The sequence below is a fragment of the Eriocheir sinensis genome, chromosome 32, assembly GCF_024679095.1.
Source record: "Eriocheir sinensis breed Jianghai 21 chromosome 32, ASM2467909v1, whole genome shotgun sequence".
NCBI lineage: Eukaryota > Metazoa > Arthropoda > Malacostraca > Decapoda > Varunidae > Eriocheir > Eriocheir sinensis.
Genome location: NC_066540.1, coordinates 11,259,300 through 11,281,694, shown reverse-complemented (window position 1 = coordinate 11,281,694; position 22,395 = coordinate 11,259,300). Strand labels below are relative to the sequence as shown.

At 43.4% G+C, this 22,395-nt stretch overlaps 1 long non-coding RNA gene across 1 annotated transcript in view; it reads left to right on the top strand.

Annotated features, from left to right (window-relative positions):
• The window catches only part of LOC127006138 (uncharacterized), a 79,638-nt gene that overhangs the window by 37,053 nt on the left and 20,190 nt on the right, over positions 1–22,395 (top strand). The gene's annotated exons all lie outside the window — the stretch shown is intronic.

Genomic DNA, 22,395 nt, shown 5'->3' with positions numbered 1-22,395 from the left:
TGCAAGACACTGTTCCACCGCCTTTAGATATTAATTAATTGGCGTTATTGACTGCTAACGAATTAAGGTTATTAGGGAAGACGGAGGGCGGTCATTTCCGGGCCCAGACACCGCGCAGCCAATTCCGGGGTGGCGGCGAGGCTCAGACGAGGCCATTGAGGGCGAATTATACACGTACACGACGCGTTATGGCGCTGGGCCGCTCTTATCAGCTGCTGAGAGAGAGAGAGAGAGAGAGAGAGAGAGAGAGAGAGAGAGAGAGAGAGAGAGAGGCTGAGACTGCCCTTTCCTACTCTGGATAACCCTTTTTTAACACACACACACACACACACACACACACAAAGCCTCGTTTCCACTCCTCTTTCCTTGCCATAACCACACCCTCACGCCCGACCAAGAGGAGGAGGAGGAGGCGGAGGAGAAGGAGGAGGAGGAGGAGGAGGAGGAGGAGTAAGTCACTGTTTAACTTTGTCCATCTAAGTTCCGTTGCCCTGAGACGAATTACACTAATCAGGGTACGACCGATAATTATACCCGATGCTGATACAAGGGGGGGGGAGAGAGAGAGAGAGAGAGAGAGAGAGAGAGGAGCGGGTGGGGGGGGGGGGGTACAGACGTTGCCGAGGCCCCCCAACCGCCAGATATACGAGGAAATAACTCATAAATAAGACAAAACAAAATAACACGGCGCCAAGAGAGGCCGCGACGCTGACTGAACGCTACACTCCCTCCTGCTGACTCTGACTCTGACTCTCTCTCTCTCTCTCTCAAGATACTGTATACACGTTTTTTTTCCTTAACATTGCAATACGTCGAGAGGAAAGTTTACAATTTCCGCTTGATTAAGGTTGTTATGTTAATACGCAAAATAAACGTTGGAAAGAAGGAAATAATGCGAAAAACAATAGATTAGAACCTGAAGAAGAGAAGGAAAAAGTGACGAAATGGGTGGACAGAAGAAGGTTGATGCTGACGAAGGTGAAGGAGCAAGAAAAAGAGGAAAAGCAGCGACATTGAAAAAAAAGCACAAAAATAAAGATAAAAGCTGAGCAGGTTATGGAAAGAAACAAAAAAGGTGAGAGGTCGATACCCAAATAGATGCTAAAAAGTTTCCCCACACTTGTACGTTTGTTAGTATGTATTAGTTAACCCGGTAGCTGCAGGGATCATGTTTCTTAAAGGCCCCTCTAAGCGAGAAAAATTAGAAAAAATCATCATCACTCACGTAAACCATTTCATAATATATATCAACGCATTTGTGATCAATTTATGCATCATCTATTTTGGGGGGTTTGTATCATGGCAAAAATTTGGCCCGTCACTGGTACACGGTAAAGCCACAAATTTGACCCGTCGCTGCTACCGGGTTAAGGTGACGTGTTACTTGATAGTGCGTTTGCGAGTGAAGCCACGGGAATGGTCAGTAGTAACGAGTTTATTGACAATGATGATTAAAATGAAGAAATGATGAATTGCGTTACTAATGAGACCAAACACTTCTATAAGGATTCCTGTACAAGGCTGTCGTGCTGAAATGCGAATGAAATAATCTTTGGAGAGCCACGGGAATGATCAGTAGTAACGAGTTTATTGACAATGATGATTAAAATGAAGAAAATAAATTGCGTTACTAATGAGATCAAACACTTCTATAAGGATTCCTGTACAAGGCTGTCATGCTGAAATGCGAATGAAATAATCTTTGGAGAGCCACGGGAATGGTCAGTAGTAACGAGTTTATTGCCGATGATTATAAAAAAAAAGATGAATTGCGTTACTAATGAGATCAAACACTCCTATAAGGATTCCTGCACAAGGCTGTTATACTGAAATGTGAATGAAGTAAACTTTGGAGAGCAGCAAAGTGGACAGGAGGAAAAAAAAGTAAATTAGAGGATCAATCACAACGAAAGGAAAATAGAAGTGTGATAATGATTGAAAAAATAGAGAAAATTGGAAACATCAAAGAAATGAAAGTAAAAAGGAAGACAAACAAGTATTTCTAGAGTGATTTGAAACTGAGGGTAAGAAAAATGTTGCCCCTGGGTGAAAAAAGAAATAAAGAAACGGAAAACAAGAATAGGAGTTATAATGCAATAAATAATACAAAGAAAAAAGAAGCAACAAAGACAACGCCGAAAATATAACCAAAAAAAAGCAAGAAAATATCATAGGAAATATTTTAAATGATGAAAGTGGGAGGAAAAATTGAATGAAGAAAAGGGGAAAAAGAGAAAGGAAGAAAATTCAGATGAGCCGGTTGTGGAGGAGAAAAAAAATATAAAGGAAAGGAAGGAGAAGGAAAAGGAGGATACTGAAGAACAAGAAACAGAGAAGCAGGGACCCGAAAATGAAGGGGCGGAGCAAGAAAAAGGAGAAAGAAAAGGAGGAAGAAGAGGAGGAGGGGTCAGGCTGCTGGAGAATCAGGACAAGAAAATGAAGGAGTAAGAGGAAGGAAGAGGAAGGAAAAAATGAGAACGAAAAGAAGGAGGAGGAGGAGGAGGAGGAGGAGGAGGAGGAGGAGTCAGGTTGTTGGAGAAGCGGAGACAAGAAAGTGGAGGAGTAAAAGGAAGGAAGAGGAGAGAAGAAAATGAAAAGGAAGAAGAAGGGAAGGAGGACTCGGGTTGCTGGAAAGGGTTAAAGGAAGAGTAAGGAAGAAAATGAAGAGGAAGAAGAAGGGAAGGAGGACTCGGGTTGTTGGAAAGGGTAGAAGGAAGGAAGAGGAGAGAAGAAAATGAAAAGGGAGATGAAAGGAAGGACTCTGGTTGCTGGAAAGGGTTAAAGAGAAGGAAGAGTAAGGAAGAAAATAAAGAGGAAGTGGAGAGGAAGGAAGAGGAGGGAGAGTCAGGCTGCCGGCGGTGGTGGAGGTCCGTGCAGGTCGCCACCAATCAGGGTTAATGCGTGGATGCACACCTTCTCACCAACAATTATATAATAAAAGTATTAAGTATTCAGCGGGAGGCGTGCCCAGCCAGACACACACAGCTGCTGCCCTGCCGTTCCCTTCCTCCTCCTCCTCTCATCTCCCCCTTCTTCCCCCTTTTCCTCCTCCTGCAACTTCTCATTCTCCTCCTCTTGCTCTGTGTTTCGTCTTTCCTCTTCTACAACTGTTTTTTCTCTACCTTCCTCTCTCTTCCTCCTTCTCTTCATCATCCTTCTCCTCTTCTTCCTTTTCCTTCTCCTCCTTTTCTTTTCTCCCCTCTCTTCCCCTATTCTGCACCACCTCCAGACCCTCCTTTCGTCTTCTGCAACTGCCTCTACTTTCTTCCGTCTTGTTATCATTATCCTTTTCTTCCTCTTCCTTTTCCGTTTTGTTCTCCTGCTGCTAGTGCTCCTGCCCTCTTCTTCCCTCTAGTCTCTCCTACCCCACCTCAAGCTCCTCCATCTCCTCCTCCATCATAACCCCTCCTGGTGTAAGAGCCCATATTCCCTCTTCTCCTCTATTTTTTCCCGTTCCTCTTATTTCTCCTTATCTCTCCTCTCAGTAAAGGCGACGATGAAAAACGAATTGCGCATGAAGCCAAATCTAACCCAAGACTGTTTTTGACATACAACAGAAAGAGAAAGTTAGAAACGATATTGGTCCCGTGACAGATGAGATCGGTTTGCTAGCTCATGAAAGTATACACATGGCCACAATCCTGAACAGTAACTACACGTCATGGCCAAAAACACACACGGAGTCCGTCCCCGAGAATCCTGTTCCGCCAAGGGGGGATCACACACCCAGGTATTACGACCATATGCGATCATGGTGTAAAAAAAGTATCTGGGCAAACTCGACACTAACAAGTCAGCAGGACCCAACATATCGGCGCGGTTATTGAGAAAAACTTTAGCAGCAAATACTTCAGGCATTTACTATCATACGGGCATTACAATTGAACGAGGTCCCTGAAGACTGGAAACTGGCGAACGTAACAGCGATTTTCAAAAACGGAGATAAGAGCTTTGTCTTAACCCGTCCGCTGCGATTGGCACGGATTTGTCTTTCACTTGTAGCCTGGTACCATTATATTCCCATGTCTTTCTCTGCCTTTGTGGTGGATAGTGGAGTGTTTCCCATGTGGTACTGGTATGCTGGATATCCCCTCCCAAGGTGCATGACTACATTTTTCTTCATTGAATTTTAGCAGCTACTTTTTGTTCTATTCCCGTAAATTGGTGATGTCTTCTTGTAGGAAATCCGCAGTCAAGGGGTTAAATTACGGGGCTATTAGCTTGACACTTCATTGGCAGGCAAAGTTCTTGAGAAAATTATTAGTGACAAACTCATCAGGTTTCTAGACGCCCCCAGTCACTAGGAAGCACCGCAGGGGGAAGTGCTCAGAACGGACTTTAATCCTTCAACGTCCTCACTACGGTCGATTGTGAAATCATCCTAAAGGAATTCGACCGGACGTTCAAAAGGGTTGGCAAAGGATCCAGAAACCGTAACCATATGACATACAACAGGTCGTTCATTAGGAATTAGATCTTAGGGTCACTATCAGTTGTCATTTTCCTAAACCACCTCTTCCTTCTCTTACTCTCACTTTCCCTTTACCTCTTCCTCTTCCTCTGTCTCCTCCTCTTCCTTCCTTCGCTTCCTCCGCCTCCGCCTTTTCCAGCTCACACGCGCTTTTGGGGTTCCAGGAAAGGGTCTGTGCAGGACTTTGCCCATTAAGCACTTGTTTCATACTCAGGTCGTGTGTGTGTGTGTGTGTGTGTGTGTGTGTGTGTGTGTGTGTGTGTGTGTGTGTGTGTGTGTGTGTGTGTATGTGTCCAAGCAGTGCAGGGCCGCAAAAAATACATGTGCGCGCCATATATGAATATTTATCTTCGGCTCCGTGTACGTACTCTTGTGTATAATAAATCCCCAAACTGGAGGAGGAGAAGGAGGAGGAGGAGGAGGAGGAGGAGGAGGAGGAGGAGGAGAAAAGAAGAACACGGAAACATAGAAAAGCCGGCAACATAAAACCTTTTAACTTATAACGAGTATGCCGGCTTTAGTGACTTATTCCGTACTTTAGGCGTTTCAATGGCCTAAGGAGCAGATAGAATTACTGGCTGTACATGCGCGAGAGCGGTCCTTTCACACCCGTCGCGACAAAGTAACGATCAATGCGTTTCCACACTGATCATTCTTGCAGGAAGGTTGTTGCAGTGGCGGGTACCTCACTTACAGAAGAAAAAAATCTTGGCGATGTCTGAATGGGTTGTGATGATGGTAGTGTTTTTTTATGGTGATGTGATTGAATGTGATAAATGATAGGTAGAATGAAGGTTTCAGTTACTTAGAGATGACTGTAATTATAATATATGTCCATAGTCCATTTAATTGCTGAAGAGGAGGAGGAGGAGGAGGAGGAGGAGGTAGAGGAGGAGGAGGGGATGTTGTGACTGGTGATGTAAATGGTTCAAAGAGATGTTGGTGTGTCCTTAAGAGTCTGGAGGTGGAAGAGGAGGAGGAGGAAGAGGAAGAAGAGGAGGAGGGGGAGGATGAACTGTATACATGGTCGCTTCACCAAATATAAATTATCGGCCAATCATCTAGTAAACCCAGGCAGGTGTAGGTGTAACTAAAAAAAAACAAATAAGAAAATTAATGATAAACATGTGACAGTGAAAAATTAGGCGTAAGAATATGACTTGAGCACACCAGAATCAAACAGAAGTCAGGCAGAATGGTATGAAATGTCCACGCAAGAGAGAAAAGACAGGTATGGAACAGGACTGGCAGTAAAAGGAGGTACAGCAGCACGGAATAACCTTGTCAGAGAGGAAAGGCAGAGTGTGATGTGGCAAGACCTGATAGCAAAGGAGTGAAATAGAGGAAAGATTGGGTACCTCGGATTAATCTTGTGTGTGAGAACAGAAAAAAGAGTTGATGAAAATATACCAGATAACGAAAAATTAAAGTTTGATGTGGCAAGACCTGATAGCAAAGAAGTGAAATAGAGGAAAGATTGGGTACCTCGGATTAATCTTGTGTGTAAGGACAGAAAAAAAATAGCTGATAAAAATATACTAGATAACGAATAAGTTAATGAAAAGCTTAAGGGCAAGATATATAGGGAAGACAGGAGGGAGGTAGTAGTGATGGGGGTACCTATCTCAAGGGAAGCGCTGGGGTTAGAAATGCTGGAACAGGGAGGAAGCATATTGTGATGGTGTTGGTCTGTGGGTCATAGTTCACGTTCCGGAAAGCCTGATTTAGAAGAGTTTATCTCGTTCCTCTTTTTTTTTTTTTTCGTTTCTCTTCGTGATTTGTTTTGTCTTATTTGAGTTATAGTAATGTCTGAGTGTCTGTCTGTCCGTCTGTCTGTCCGTCTGTCTGTTTCTCTCTTTTCTCTCTCTCTCTCTCTCTCTCTCTCTCTCTCTCTCTCTCTCTCTCTCTCTCTCTCTCTCTCTCTCTCTCTCTCTCTCTCTCTCTCTCTCTCTCTCTCTCACACACACACACACACACACACACACACACACATACACACACCTTACCCCACGTTTTCTCTCCCTCACCTCTCCTGCACGGCCTCAACTTAACCCCCGCACCCTCCCCTCTTTCACACTCCCCCTACACCCCCCCTACACACACTCCCCCCTACACACACACTCCCTTACACACACACTCCCTTACACACACACTCCCCTACGCCTCCTACATCTCCCTCACATCCCCCTACACATACTCACCCCCTAACCCCTCACTGCACACACTCCCTTCTACACACACTCAGGCGGCAGCATCAGCAGCTCGTAGGGAGGAGGAGGAGGAGGAGGATGGAGGGAAGGCTATATTATGCTAATGTGTTTAGATTCTACAATATATATATCATCCATCAAGCGAGGATCAGGCCGCCCGCAGTCTGACCGCAGCTCCGCCCGCACCTCTGTTATTTTGGCGCCCCGATTGAAGATTGTGCTCCCTCGATCACCCCTAATGCCTGTACTCGGGCGCGCGTATATGCTCAGGCGGTCATTTGTGATTCGTTCTGCACGTCGCTCTTTGGCGGGAAGGAGAACGAGGATGGAGGAGGGGGAGGAGGAGGGGGAGGAGAGGGAAGGGGGGAAGAGCAGATGGAAGAGGAAGGGGAGAAGGAGGGGTAGAGTGAGCTCACGAGGACAAGAAAGACTAGGAGGAGATGGAGAAGAAGGAGGAATGATGATAATGATGATAGAAATAATGATATAAATAATGATAATTTTGATAATAATGAGAAGAGAAGAAGGAGAAGAAGAAGAAGAAGAAGAAGAAGAAGAAGGAAAAGAAGAAGAAGAAGAAGAAGAAAAAGAAGAAGAGGAAGAGATGATGATAATGTTGATGACTGTGATGATAAATAGGAGAAAATGTATTAGAAGATAATCAAGAAAAAGAAGAAAAAAAAGAAGGAAAGGATAAGGATGAAAAATTAGAGAAAACGAGGATGAAAGAAGAAAACAAGAACAGGAACAAGAAAACAGGAATAAAAAATAGGAGGAGGAGAGGAAAGTGTTGAAGAGGACATAATATTTAGCAAGTCAGTGAATGTGAAGCCGCATAAGAGAAGATGGCGCCACTATAAACACCTGCCTGCGCCAATATGGGCTGGGTCCGACTACCATCTAGGCCCCTCAAGCAAGCCTACTGGCGCTATAGACATAGACATAAAAAAAAAAAGACAGCAAATATTGGATGTGATGATTTATACCTGCATCACACCACACCACACCACAAAGCACAGCACACCACACCACACCACACCACACCACACCACACCACACCACACCACATCACACCACACCACACCACACCACACCACACCACACCACACCACACCACACCACATCACACCACACCACACCACACCACACCACATCACACCACACCACACCACACCACACCACAAAGCACAACACACACACAACGTTACTTCACACTCCAGTCTTTCTCTTCCACCCGAACACCAACATCAGTTCACCTGGGTCCTTATTTCTCTACTCTCGAAAAGAAACAACTAGGGAAGATATGGTATAGGTCTTCAAGTTCAATCGGCAATGTCAATCACTCCAAGAAGAAGGGTTTTTATTATTTTATTCAGAAAACCCCGATGCCTGAAAATAGTGGTCCATCAATTCATTTAAGACGCGATGCAATGTAGTTATGTTTTTTTTAACCCTTTTCTCTAACATGCCTTCATAATTTCCTTCTTCTTCTTCTTCTTTTTCTTCTTCTTTTTCTTCCTTTTCTTCTTTTACTTTTTCTTCTTCTTCTAATTTTTCTTCGTCTTCTAATTTTTCTTCTTCTTCTTCTTCTTCTTCATCTCCTCCTCCTCCTCCTCCTCCTCCTCCTCCTCCTCCTCCTCCCCCTGTAGTTTCCTTCTTCTTCTTCTTCTTCTTCTTCTCCTCCTCCTCCTCCTCCTCCTCCTCCTCCTCCTCCTCCTCCTCCTCCTCCTCCTCCTCCTCCTGTTTGGACACACGTGCATGATTTCACTGGAAACTTTTCATGGGCTGTTAACTTCGATGCAAAGCCGTTTTTGTCCATTACTTGCGCCTTCCCTTGTTGCCTTCCTTCCCTCCTTCCCTCTCCCTTCCGTCTTTTCCTCTCCTTCCTTCCCCTTTATTTCTTCCTCTCCTTCACTCCTTCCCTTTGTTTTCTTTTGCCTTCCCCTCTTCATCTTTTTCTCTCCTTCACCCCTTCTCTCCATTCTGTGAGCCTTCTTCTTCCCTCTCTTTGTTTCTTCTTTCCCTTCTTTCCCTCCTTATTTCTTCAACTTCCCTTTTCTTTATCCCCTTCCTTCTTTCTCTCTCCCCTGCCTCTCTCTCACCTTTTGTTTTCCATTATGTCCTTCCCTTATCTTCTCTTCTCTCTACTTCTTTCTTTCCTTCATTCCCTCCCTTTGTCTCCTTCATCTTTTCCTCTCCTCTTCAAGCCTCCATTTCTCTCTGCCTCTAACTCCTTTTCTCCATTCTGTCTCTCCCTTTTCTTCTTTCCTCTCTATTTCTTCCTTTCCTTCATTTCTTCCTTTTATTTTCTTTAGCCCTCTCCCCTTCATCTCTTCTTCTCCTCAGACCTCCTCCTCCTCCTCCTCCTCCTTCTCTCCATTTTGTTTTTCCTTCCTCCCTCTCCTTAATTTCTTTCTTTCCTTCATTCCTCCCTATTGTTTCCTTTTCTCCTCCAGTCTTTATCTCTCTCTTCTCTTCAATCCTCTCTCTGTCTCTCCCTTATCCCTTCTCTCCATTCTTGTCTTTTCCCTCTTCTCCCTTCCCTTTTATTTCCTACTTTCGTTGTTCCATCCTTTTGTTTCCTTTCGCCCTCACCTCATCGGCTATTCTTCCCTTTCTTCCATTATTCCTTTCCTTCCGTCTTCTCTCCCCTTCATCCTTTCTTTTCCTTCTTTTCTCCATTACTTCCTTTACCTCCCTCCCTTCACCCCTTCTCTTCTCTCTTCCTCTTTATTTCTTTCATTTCTTTCCTTTCATTCTCTTCCTTTACCTCCTCGTCCTCGCTCTTTTACCTACCCCCCCCCCCTCTCTCTCTCTCTCTCTCTCTCTCTCTCTCTCTCTCTCTCTCTCTCTCTCTCTCAGCAGGTCGTTAGAAAGGTGAACTTGATGCTGTTGTGGTTGTGAAGGCTGATGGTTGTTGCAGCCGCGGAGGAGGAGGAGGAGGAGGAGGAGGAGGAGGAGGAGGAGGAGGAGAAGCGAAGAAAGGCGTATAGGAAGAGCAGAAAGAGGAAGACCAAACCTTGAGGAGGAAGAGGAGGAAAAGAGCGAAACATTGAATATAGAGGCAAGGAGAAGGAGGAGGAGGAGAAAGGAAGGGAAGAAGAAGAAGAATTAAGCAAGAGAGGAGGAATGAAGGAAATAGAGGAAAGAACAGATAAAAGGAAATAAAGACAGGCAGATAGAGAGGAGTGTAAAAAAAAATAGGAACGTTGACCAAAATAAATTAAAAAAAGGAAGTGAGAGGGAAAGTCTGCAATGCCATAGAGTAGGAAGGAAAACCAAAAGGAAAGAAATTAAGTCTGTATGCGATATGGCGGTCATTGATTTTTTTTTCGTGTGTGTGTGTGTGTGTGTGTGTGTGTTTCATAGATCAGTAGCCTGCAGGTGGAGCATTGAATAGTCTCAGGACACGAATTATAGCCACTGTAAGAGAGATTTTTGCGTTTGACTTCCCTATTAAGTTTTGCAGGTATATTTAAACTACCTTTTTCCAGTTAAGAATAAGATTATCTGTTCATTAGTTTTCTGTTCACGCATTCCTCAGTTATCCATCAGTGACTATTTCTGGCGTAAGTACTTCCCTAGTTATTCATTAGTTACAAAGACCTGCCCAGTTATTTTTTTTTTACAACAAAGGAGACAGCTCAAGGGCACAAAAAAGTAAACAATAATAAAAAAAAAAGGCCCGCTACTCGCTGCTCCCAAAAAGAGTCCAAAGAGGTGGCCGAAAGAGAGGTCCAAAGTTATGCATCAGTTATCAATAGTTACTCCTGTGTTTCTCTAGTTATTAATTGGCAGTAGTTTTCATGCACCTCAAGTCGTCCCAGATATTCATTAGATACCAGTTTTCTTCTACAGTTGCTCAATACCTTCAAGTTTTCAATAAGCAAGATAATCTATTTACTAGCAATAGCGTGTTTGTCCTTATCATTGAGAGGCATAACTTTTTTTTTCTGTTCCTTTCCTCTCTCTTATATTTTTCCATTCGTATTTCTCTCTAGCTCCAACTCCTTTTCCTTTTTTTTTCCTCAACTCGAAAACCTAAGCAGTTGTTCAATACTAGGAAGATAATCTATATACTAGCAATAGCGTGTTTGTCCTTTTCATGGGTTGAGAGGCCTTGCTTTTTTTTCTATTCCTTTCCTCTCTCTTATATTTTTGCATTCGTATTTCTCTCTCGCTCCAAATCCTCCTCCTTTTTTTTCCTCAACTCGAAAACCTAAGCAGTTGTTCAATACTAGCAAGATAATCTATTTACTAGCAATACCGTGTTTGTCCTTTTCATGGGTTGAGAGGCCTTGCTTTTTTTTTCTATTCCTTTCCTCTCTCTTATATTTTTCCATTCGCATTTCTCTGTAGCTCCAACTCCTCTTCCTTTTTTTTCCCCTCAATTCGAAAACCTAAGCATTATCCTCGTTCCGTATATATATTTTTCCATTCACTTATTTACTCTCATTCTCTCATCCAAGTCATCCATGTTTCACCAACGAATGAACATATTAGCTGCCCGCGTGAAGAAGTGTATGCAAGTTCTTTCTTTCCTTAGAGTCAAACTTAAACACTTTGTCCATTTTATCAACTTATCTTTTCATCCAATTCCTCTCTGTCATTCTTTCATTCCCTTCTGTCCCTAATTCCTCTCTTTCTTTCCCTGTTTCCTCTTTACCAGTTTATATTTCCTTCACTCTTTTATCCTACTCCTGTTTGTCACTCTTTCATTCCCCTTTTCTATTATTGATGTCTCTTTCTTTCTCTGGAGTCAAATTAGTAAAGCTTTGTTAATGTTTTCAATGCACTCTTGTTTCTCCCTCACTCTTTAATCCTACTCCTGTTTGTCACTCTTTCATTCCCCTTTTCTATTACTAATGTCTCTTTCTTTCCCTGGAGTCAAATTAATAAAGCTCTGTTAATATTTTCAATGCACTCTTTTTCTCTCACTCCTGCATACCGAGCCTTGCTATCCTTCTTTCATTCCCCGTTTCTAGCCTTCAATAGCCTCTTTTCTTTCCCTGGAGTCAAATCAGAGCTCTATACCTCTTTATCAGTTTATCTTTTCAGTCCACTCTTTTTTCCCTTCACGCTTTCATCCTCGAGTTTCTTCCATTCTTTCAGTCCCCGATTTTAGTCTTATTTCGTCTCTTTCTTTCTCTGGAGTCAAATCGAAGCTCTACTTATTTACTAATTTATCTTTTCAGTCAACTCTTTTTTCCCTTCACGCTTTCATCCTCGAGTCTCTACCATTCTTTCATTCCCCGTTTCTAGTCTTATTCCGTCTCTTTCTTTCCCTGGAGTCAAATCGAAGCTCTACTTATTTACTAATTTATCTTTTCAGTTAACTCCTTTTTTTCCCCTTCACGCTTTCATTCTTGAGTTTCTCCCATTCTTTCATTCCCCGTTTCTAGTCTTATTCCGTCTCTTTCTTTCTCTGGAGTCAAAACGAAGCTCCATTTCATCTTTATCAGTTTATCTTTGCAATCCACATTTTTTTCCCTCACTCCTCCATTCCAGGGTCTTTCTCTATCATTCTTCCATTCCCCATTTCCTTCCTTAACTCATTACTTTTCCTCTCTGGAGTCAAACTGAAACGTTATATCCTCTATCCAGTTTACGTTTTGAGTCCATTATTTTTCCTTATCCTTCCATCCTTAGGTCTCTCTCTATCCTTCCTTCATTCTCCATTCCTCTCCCCAATTTGTCTCTTTCTTTCCCTGGAGTCAACCTGAAGCTCTAATTCCTTTTTAACAGTTTATCGTCTCGGTCTACTTTTTTTTCCCTAATTCTTTCATCCCACTCACTCCTCTCAATCATTCTTTCATTCCCCATTTCCATCCTTCACTCTTTCTTTCTTTCCCTGGAGTCAACCTGAAGCTCTATTTCCTTTTTACCAGTTTATCTACTCGGTCTACTCTTTTTTCCCTAATTCTTTCATCCCACTCCTCTCAATCATTCTTTCATTCCCCATTTCCATCCTTCACTCTTTCTTTCTTTCTCTAGAGTCAAACTGAAGCTCTATTTCCTTTTTACCAGTTTACCTTTTCAGTCAACTCTTTTTTTCCCTAATTCTTTCATCCCACTCACTCCTCTCAATCATTCTATCATTCCCCATTTCCATCCTTCACTCGTCTCTTTTTTTTTCCCCTAGAGTCAAACTGAAGCTCTATTTCCTCTTTACCAGTTTAGCTTTTCAGTCAACTCTTTTTTTCCCTAATTCTTTCATCCCACTCACTCCTCTCAATCATTCTTTCATTCCCCATTTCCATCCTTCACTCGTCTCTTTTTTTTTTTTTTTTTTCCTTGAGTCAAACTAAAGCTCTATTTCCTCTTTACCAGTTTAGCTTTTCAGTCAACTCTTTTTTTCCTTATTCTCCCATCCCACTCCTCTCAATCATTCTTTCATTCCCCATTTCCATCCTTCACTCTTTCTTTCCCTGGAGTCAAACCGAAGCTCTATTTCCTCTTTACCAGTTTAGCTTTTCAGTCAACTCTTTTTCCCTATTCTCCCATCCCGGGTCTCTATCTTTCTCCCTCCTTTCCTCCTTTACCACTCCCCCAGCCTCCCCCAACCCTTCCGCTTACTCATAACCTCCCCCCTTACACTCCTCCCCCCCTCCAGTAGTAGCAGCAATGTGAAATAATCCCTTCCACAAAAATAATAATCTTTTTTTTTGCCCGGCTGAAAAAAGGCCACACACTAGGGGGCATTTCCAAGATTTAAGCATTTATCGAATTAATTCAACTGCGACTTAAAAAAATAGACCTAACATATCTCTATGCATATACATACCTCCACCCCTACCCACCCCACACCCACCCCAGGCACCCCCCCTCCTCCTCTAACCCTCGGTCCTTCCTCTTCCTTCCTCTCCCACCCAGTCACCACCCCAACCCTCCTGGCGCATCCCTCCCCTCACTACCACAGCCTGTACTCCCCTTTCCCTACCGTACCTTACCTTACCTACCTACATACCTGCCCCAGCCTGCATAGCTTCTCCCCTTCCTTCCTTCCTTCTTTCCTTCCTTTCTTCCTTCCTTCCTTCCTTCCTTCCCGTCCTTCCTTCCCTCTCCCAACCTTGCCTACCTACATACCTGCCCTAACCTGTATAGCCTCTTCCCTTCCTTCCTTCTTTCTTCCCTTCTTTCCTTCCTTCCTTCTTTCCCGTGTTTCCTTCCCTCTCCCAACCTTACCTAACCTACCTACCTACCTGCCCTAGCCTGTATAGCCTCTCCCCTTCCTTCCTTCCTTCTCTCCTTCCTTCCTTCCTTCCTTCCTTCCCGAGTTTCCTTCCCTCTCCCAACCTTACCTAACCTACCTACATACCTCCCCTAGCCTGCATAGCCTCTCCCCTTCCTTCTTCCTTCTCTCCTTCCTTCCTTCCTTCCTTCCTTCCTTCCTTCCTTCCTTCCTTCCTTCCTGCCTTCCTTCCTTCTTTCCTTCCTTCCTTCCTTCCCGTGTTTCCTTCCCTCTCCCAACATTACCTAATCTACCTCCCTACCTGTCCTAGCTTGCATAACTAACCTCTCCCCTTCCTTCCTTCCTTCCTTCCTTCCCTTCATGCATTCCTTCCCTCTCTCTCTCTCTCTCTCTCCATTCACCCGCCAGCCAACCACTCAGCCAGCCTCCTTCACAATCCACATGCTGCATCCACTTCCCCCGTCCTCTCACCCACTCACCCATCTACATATGGCCTCTCCCCTTCCTTCCTTCCTTTTCTCTCTGCTTTCCTTCCAACTCTCTCCCTTCACCCAACCCACCAGCCACCCAGCCAGTCACCCTCACACTCCACATGCTGCACCCACTTCCCCCATCCTCTCACCCACTCCCCCACCCGCATATGGCCTCTCCCGGGTAGGTTGGGGACCGAGGGAGGGGACGGCGGGGGTAACGCTCCCGGAATAATACACTTCCCGCCCGGCCAAGCCATAATGTAGACCAATAAATTCCGTCATATTAATCCCGGCCCCACGCCTTGTCGTCAGCGGCGCGCCATAAAGGCAGGCTCGCCGCTCTTCACTCGTTAATTCGTAAATTTTCTCCGCCAAAGGCAATTACAGCGTGCAATATTAATTAGTGAGGGCGTGCGGGGGTGGGGAGCTGGGGGCTGGGGGTTAGCGGGGGTGGATTGGAGGAGGAGAGAGAGGACGAGGAGGACGAGGACGAGGATGTGGACGACGAAGAGGAGGAGCTGGAGAGAGAGGAGGAGGAGGAGGGAGCAGGTGTGTGTGTGTGTGTGTGTGTGTGTGTGTGTGTGTGTGTGTGTTGCCCTTGTCCTTATCTACTAACAAGAGGCAGATGGATGCAGGGACAGGGACAGGGAAAGGCGGGACGGATGGACGGCGGGACGGGTTGAGGAGGAAGTGGGAGAGGGTGCGTGGGTTGTGGCAGGGTGGAAGGGGCGTAATATTATAGGGGTGGTGGAGAGGGTGGATGATGGACGGTGCATGGGCGGGTGGGCGTGTTGCAGAGGGATGTGGAGGGGGGCGGGGGAGGGCAGGAAGGGTGGATGGCGGACTGTGTTGTAATTTGATAATTGCTCCGTTTTTAATTCGGTGTAATTTCTTGTAGTTTCCTTTCTGGCGGGCGAGAGGTGTTTTGTTCCCTGCCCGTCTTGTGGCTGTGACGAGGAGGAGGATTATCGCCCACATTCTCAAACACTTCAGGGCATACACACACACACACACACACACACACACACACACACACACACACACACTGGATAAGGCTTTGTAGAAGTTGTAGGTATTTCCAAGTGTATCTTTGAGCCTATATGACAGTTTGGCAAGGCTTATGCATCGTGAACTGGTAAACACCCGTGAGAGCCAAGCTGATCTCCTTTGTGGTCTTGGGAAATAGTAAAGAGCCGAAAGAGTCTTAAGAATACGAGCGCCACTATAAACACTTGCCTGCGCCATGACAGGCTGGGGCCGAACACCATCCAGGCCCCTCAAGCAAGCCTGCCGGCGCTATTGGCGTAGACGTAAAAAAAAAAATAATAATAATAATAATAATGTTGTGCCCTAAAGAGTTATCGTAATATTCCATGATGTTAATTTTCACTTTTTAACTATGCTTTAGATTTCTGTGATGAGGAAGAGGATTATGGCATGTCCTAAGGAATTCAGTCCGACTCAGAAGGTTACCGAAACAATTTATTTGCTGAGAATGATAAGTTGCTGATAACCTTTGATTGTAATGTTTGTCTTAGGCCAAGTTTCACCTGTGTGTGTGTGTGTGTGTGTGTGTGTGTGTGTGTTTGTGTGGTGGAGTTGTATATAGAGGATAAGGAAAAAACTTAGGCACCTTTGAGTTAACCATTTGTCATCGCTGGATTAGGATTTCCCGGATGATTTAGAGGAAAAGAAATATAAAAAGGGTACGAAAATAAGACTGATAGATTATAGTGACATCTACTGATAGGAAAAAAATTGGACTCATCATTATGGTTCTTTAAAAGAAGACGTAGAGTATAAAACTTATATCCATATTTCGACACGTCTCATCCGCCATGTCGAGGGAGTATCAGGCCTGTATCAGCAAGACGCATTGGAACATGATTTAACGGATGGGGTGATTGGCATATTCCTTTCTCTGCCAATCCTCTGTTCTCTCTATACGAGCAGCGTGTTGGTGTGCGATGCTTTCAGCCTTTGTTCTGAATATTCTGCCGTCAAAAAAAGAAAAAAAATCACGCAAATCATCCCCAAAGCTTCTTCAGTGAAATATAACCACTCAATCACTGAAACCTCAATCGATTCAAGACGCAGGTTCGAAGGATGTGATGGTGTGCGATGCTTTCAGCCTTTGTTCTGCATATTCTGCCGTCAAAAAAAAAATAAAAAAATAAAAATCACGCACATCATCCCCAAAGCTTCCTCAGTGAAATATAACCACTCAGTCACTGAAACCTCAATCAATTCAAGACACAGGTTCGAAGGATTAAAAAATTACGTGGAGGCCAATTTTCATTTCCGAGAAGCAGCGTAGCCTTTGTTCAACGCGCTTCTAACTCATCCTCAGGACAACAAACGCTAAAGTCATTTCATATTTCCTTGAGGTCGCTGAAAAAAAATATTGACGTAAATTTTATAAACACAACATTATCAATCGATCTCAGGGAACATGTCGGCAAACGTAACCGTCTTATAGTTTATGTCTGATCAAAGTCTCAACGGTCTTAAAATTAGTCTTTGCATATTTGTCATTTCCAGTTATTGTCAGTATGTTAGCTTCGACTTTCATTGTACTTTTGGCCTTGAATAACAGCGAGAAATAGAGCAAAGAAAGAAAAATGAAGAGCCAGAGAGAGAGAGAGAGAGAGAGAGAGAGAGAGAGAGAGAGAGAGAGAGAGAGAGAGAGAGAGAGAGAGAGAGAGAAAGTGTGTGTGCGTGTGTGTGTTAGCGTCGGTAAGGTCCTTGGTGGGCATTGACGGAATAGTCGAGTGGCAGTGAAATGTTTGTCTATAAAGTTTATGGAAAGCTGATACTGGCGACGTGTGTGTGTGTGTGTGTGTGTGTGTGTGTGTGTGTGTGTGTTCGATATTTACGCACACTCCAGCGACGTGCACTTGCATACACTTTTGACACACACACACACACACACACACACACACACACACACACACACACACACATAGATGAACGTATGTATGAATATATAAATCAGTAAATGCTAGAATTTACATACATAAACACACAATAAATTAAGATATATTACATTCAAACATCAACAAAAAGGAAAAACAGCGATAGCAATGACTTGACAATCAGTAAGAGAACAAACAAACAATGATACAGAAATTAGATGTATAAAAATTAAAATGTAACCTTGAGAGTAACGAAAAAATATATATACACACAAGGTTAAAATAAAAAATAAAAAAACGTTGACAGGACACAATAGACAGCTTGGGCAATAGACGGTGACACATAGATATAGATTGATACAGAGGGAGGGAAAGATACCTACCTGTAATATGTTGTATGTTACCTGTGCTTTTTTTTGTTTTTTTGTCCATGTCTCGTATCTGTTTCCATACACGTTGAATGGCCGCAGAAATTTTGTATACATATAGAGAGACATTATTTGTATACATATTTGGTAGTTAAGAAGACGAAGAGCAAGCTTTGATGAACCTACTTATGTGGTGCTGACGTGTGTGTGTGTGTGTGTGTGTGTGTGTGTGTGTGTGTGTGTGTGTGCGTGTGTTTATGACTATTCCGTTCGATCAATTTTTAGAAACATTGCTCCATCATCGGTCTGTTTTACGACTGTGGGAGAGAGAGGAGAGGAGAGGAAAAGGGGGAAGGGGAGGATAGGAGAGAAGGGGAGCGAGAGAAATGGAAATAATGGTGACGGGGACGAAGGAATGGAAGGGGCGCCTACCATTAGCATTACTGCGTGTGGTGGTGGTGTTACTGATGTTACGTTGATAGTAGTAGTAGTAGTAATAGTAGTAGTAGTAGTAGTAATAGTAGTAATTATAAAAGTAAAGGCTGTATATATGTAGGCCTAAAATACATTCATACAGCTATAAAACATACTTATAGCCAACCATACATATCCATACGAACACACACACACACACACACACACACACACACACACACACACACACACACACATCCCCTCCCCACACACACATGCATCCCCCTTCCCTCCCCACACACGCACTCCCACCTCCCCCCCCCTCAGACACAGGGCTCGCTTGTTGGCACCATTTTGTGGCGCGCCGCGTGATAACAGTCCCGGCCTCGTAAATATGAAGGGGGCGCGGCGGCATAACTCACCGCGCATTATCCCGATGGTGACGGCGATCGGAAAGAAATTTGATCCCGATATATGGAGCGAGTGGTGGTGGTGGTGGTGGCGTAGAGGAACTGTGGAAGTGGAAGAGAAAGAGGAGGTGATGGAGCAGGAGGAGGAAGTGGAGGAGGAGGAAGAGGAGGAGGAGGAGAAGGAGAAAGAGAAGGAGGAGGAGGAGGAGGAAGAAAAAGAATAATGATGTTGGAAGGAAAAGGAGAAATAGGAGCAGTTTAAGAAAAAGGAGAATGTGGAGGAATTTTCTGTTTGAAGTAAAGAAAACAAGTTGCTAAATCTTTGAAAAATAAGCCAATAACTAATCATTTTCTTTGTTCCGTATCAAATAAGTTTAAGGCGGCTGTCCGTCATGTGATTTTCAAGTATGATATTTTTTTTCCCCTAGAATGTAAATCACTGTTTTAATTACTTTCGTTACAGACTAAGACCTAAATATATCAGCCTTGGAAGGGATGCTGAATGTTATTGGTATTGTTGTTTTTCATTTTAGTTTTCTTGTATTTATCATCTTTTGTATTTGTCGCGTAACATAATATCGTCTTTTGTTTTATAGGGGGAAAGGTTGTCAGGGTGGCTCTCCGATCACATCTAAAACTTGAAAGGGTCTAGAATACAGGTTTCACTCGCGTACTTTATTCTTATTTCTCTCATTTTAGCCTGGTTGCTGCAGGGATCATGTTTCTTAATGGCCCCTCAAAGCGAGAAAAATGAGAAAAAATCATGACTCACGCAAACCATTTCATAATATATATCAACGCATTTGTAATCAGTTTCTGCATCGTCTATTTTTGGGGGTTTATATCATGGCAAAAATGTGGCCCGTCGCTGGTATACGGTAAAGCTACAAATTTGGCCCGTCGCTGCTACCGGGTTAAGCATGGCGTCTGCGTGCGTTTATTTGTGGGTCTCACCATTTGTTTGCCTGTGTGTGTGTGTGTTCATCTGTTTGTGTTTCTGTCAGTCCGTCAGGTGATCATTCTGTTAGTCTTTTACTGTGTGTGTCTACGTGTCAATGTCGCTCTTCTTTCCGCTGTCGTTGTTTTCTGTTCGTCTTTGTTTATCTGTCTCTCTATGTGTCTGTCTGTCCGTCTGAGTGTCTCGTTTTCTGTCTGTTTGTCTGTCTGTCTCTCTGTTTCTCTCTCTCTCTCTCTCTCTCTCTCTCTCTCTCTCTCTCTCTCTCTCTCTCTCTCTCTCTCTCTCTCTCTCTCTCTCTCTCTCTCTCTCTCTCTCTCTCTCTCTCTCTCTCTCTCTCTCTCTCTCTCTCTCTCTCTCTCTCTCTCTCTCTCTCTCTCTCTCTCTCTCTCATCCGGTCTTGTTGGGATTTTGAAAAGTGGGTCCAAGTTAATCCTTTCTTCGCCATCCGCCTCGATCCCTTCCTTGGTGACCCCGCCAGAGAGAGAGAGAGAGAGAGAGAGAGAGAGAGAGAGAGAGAGAGAGAGAGGAAGTGATCAGCGTAAGACGTTCTCCTTCTCTATCTTCACCCTCTCCTTCCCTTCCTCCCCTGGTCGTTAAGATGGAGAGCCGAAAGTAAAAATGCACTGGGGACATCCTCTCTGGTTTAGTTCATATATTTGGGGTTCTTTAATCTCCTTTTCTGCGATATGGACCATTGTTATTTCCTCTCTCGCTCCCTCTACCTCCCTCTCTTCATTTCCCCTTCTCTCACTTTACAACTGCGAGGTGGTGGTTGTGGTGGCGGTGTTTTTTTTTACTCTCTCTCTTTTTGTGTTTCTTTTCCCCGTCTTTCTTTAATTCTCTTCTTAATTTCTTTTCGCTTTAAATCTATTTCTCTTCATTTTTTTCACTAGCTCCTGTCCGCTTGCCATTACGTTCTCGCATTGATTCATTTTTCGGTGTTTTTCTCCCTTTTTGTATTTCTTTTCTCCGTCTTTCTCTAATTCTCTCCTTCATTTGTTATCTCTCTCCATTTATTTCCCTTCATATCTTCACTAGCTCCTGTGTGTGTGCTATCCTGTGCTTGCATCTATACATTTTTTTTTCTTCGCTGACGATATTTTTATTTTCACTCGCCAACAAACGCAGAGGAAAAATAAGTGAGTTCGGTTTCTTTTTTTCTACCTGTCGATTTTGATAATGTGCGCAGGTGACGCCAGACGGACCGAACCACGAGAGACAGGACGCGACACTATGATAGACAGACACGGACAGACATGGACGCGACACTCAGACCGAACAGCGACATGCCGAAGTAAAGGGAAGGGAAGTGATGGTTTCGCTGCTTTTCTTCCTCCTTTTTGCTTGTTTTCTTGAAGTGCTTAGATGGTTGTCCGAAGTAAAGAGAAAGGAAGTGATGGTTTCGCTACTTTTCTTTCTCCCATTTGCTTGTTTTCTTGAAGTGCTTAGATGGTTGCCCGCTTGGTGACTCAATGCGGAAAGTTTAATTCACTCCTAATTATATACATTCAATAGTATAACAGCACATATTTTTTTTTTACAACAAAGGAGACAGCTCAAGGGCACAAAAAAGGAAACAATAATAAAAAAAGCCCGCTACTTGCTGCTCCTAAAAAAAAGAATCCAAAGAGGTGGCCGAAAGAGAGGTATATATGAACTTTACTTTTTTCTTAGTGATTTGGTGATACATGTGACAAAAAATGTATATGTAGCATGTGACTTTGGTGTTATGCGTTTCATTATTCACTCTTTATTTTTTTCTTAACATTTTCTTTCATAATGTTAGAAATGGTCACAAAACACATCGGGCTTACAAATGTTGAAGAGCTCGACGAAGAGATTCTGAACGTTCTTGATCGCCTAGAAAAATGCATCGTTGGCTGAAGATGAAGGTGAGAAGTGACGGTGAAGGCGATGAGAATTGTTTGTTGTCAGTCATGAACATTATCTAGGCTGTGTTCGTGTACACCTGCTATAAAGAAGGACCGGGTGACCTTACCAAATTTTTTCACCATCATCGACACGATTGTATTTTAAAGGTAGATATCTATTCACAGATAGATAGATAAATAGATAAATAGATAGATAGATAGATAGATAAATAGATAGATAGATAGATAGTATGATGGACTGGAAGAGATAGATAGACGGACAGATAAAGAGACAGACAGACAATCGTGTTGGAAGTTATATAGTGCACTTCTGTCCTCGCTCATTTAGTCACGTTGCAATATTTTTGAAGCCGAAGCCATTTCATTAGTTTCTTGAATATTACACATCAGCAAGCCTGCAGGTTTGCTTGCTGAAATCGTTATTCACTGAAGCAATTTAGTGCTAAAACAATAATCAGGGTTTTACACATGAATTTATTATATTTTTTGCTCTTATAATAATATGTTATTTAACCCAGTGCACGTTGCTATACATCCGGTGCGTAAAACAAACCGCACAGCAGCTCAAGGTTCCCCAGAGTGCAGGTCGCAATTCAGTCTCCGGGTTGCTGGGCTCTACTGAGTCGTCACCGCCAGCACAACAGACTGATGAACAAGTACTGGATGAGGTTCAACACGTAGCGTTGCCTTGCAGTTTAATGAATGAAACCCATACTCAGTCAGAAACGTTTTGAAGATGATTACTTCAATTAATTCAAGAAGGAGAAAGCTAATTCGGTAATTCTGTTTCGACATCATCCTCTGCACATCATAGTGAGAGCAGCGTGTTGCGGGCATCTGTATATGACTTATTTTTTGTCCCTGTGCAGTCTTCTTTTTCATGAAAAATATAAAATATAACCACTCCGTAATAATTATTTTACGTTCCAAAGTTTGTGTATTTTGTTGCAATACTGTAAGCCAGCGAGCAACATGTTACAGTCTGTCAATAAAGCAAATTCATTTCCAGACTTTGAAGTTTTATGTAAACGCTCTAAAGCACAACAGCTGGCAGAGTGTTCAATCGCCCTCTCCTGTTATTCATAAGGAAGC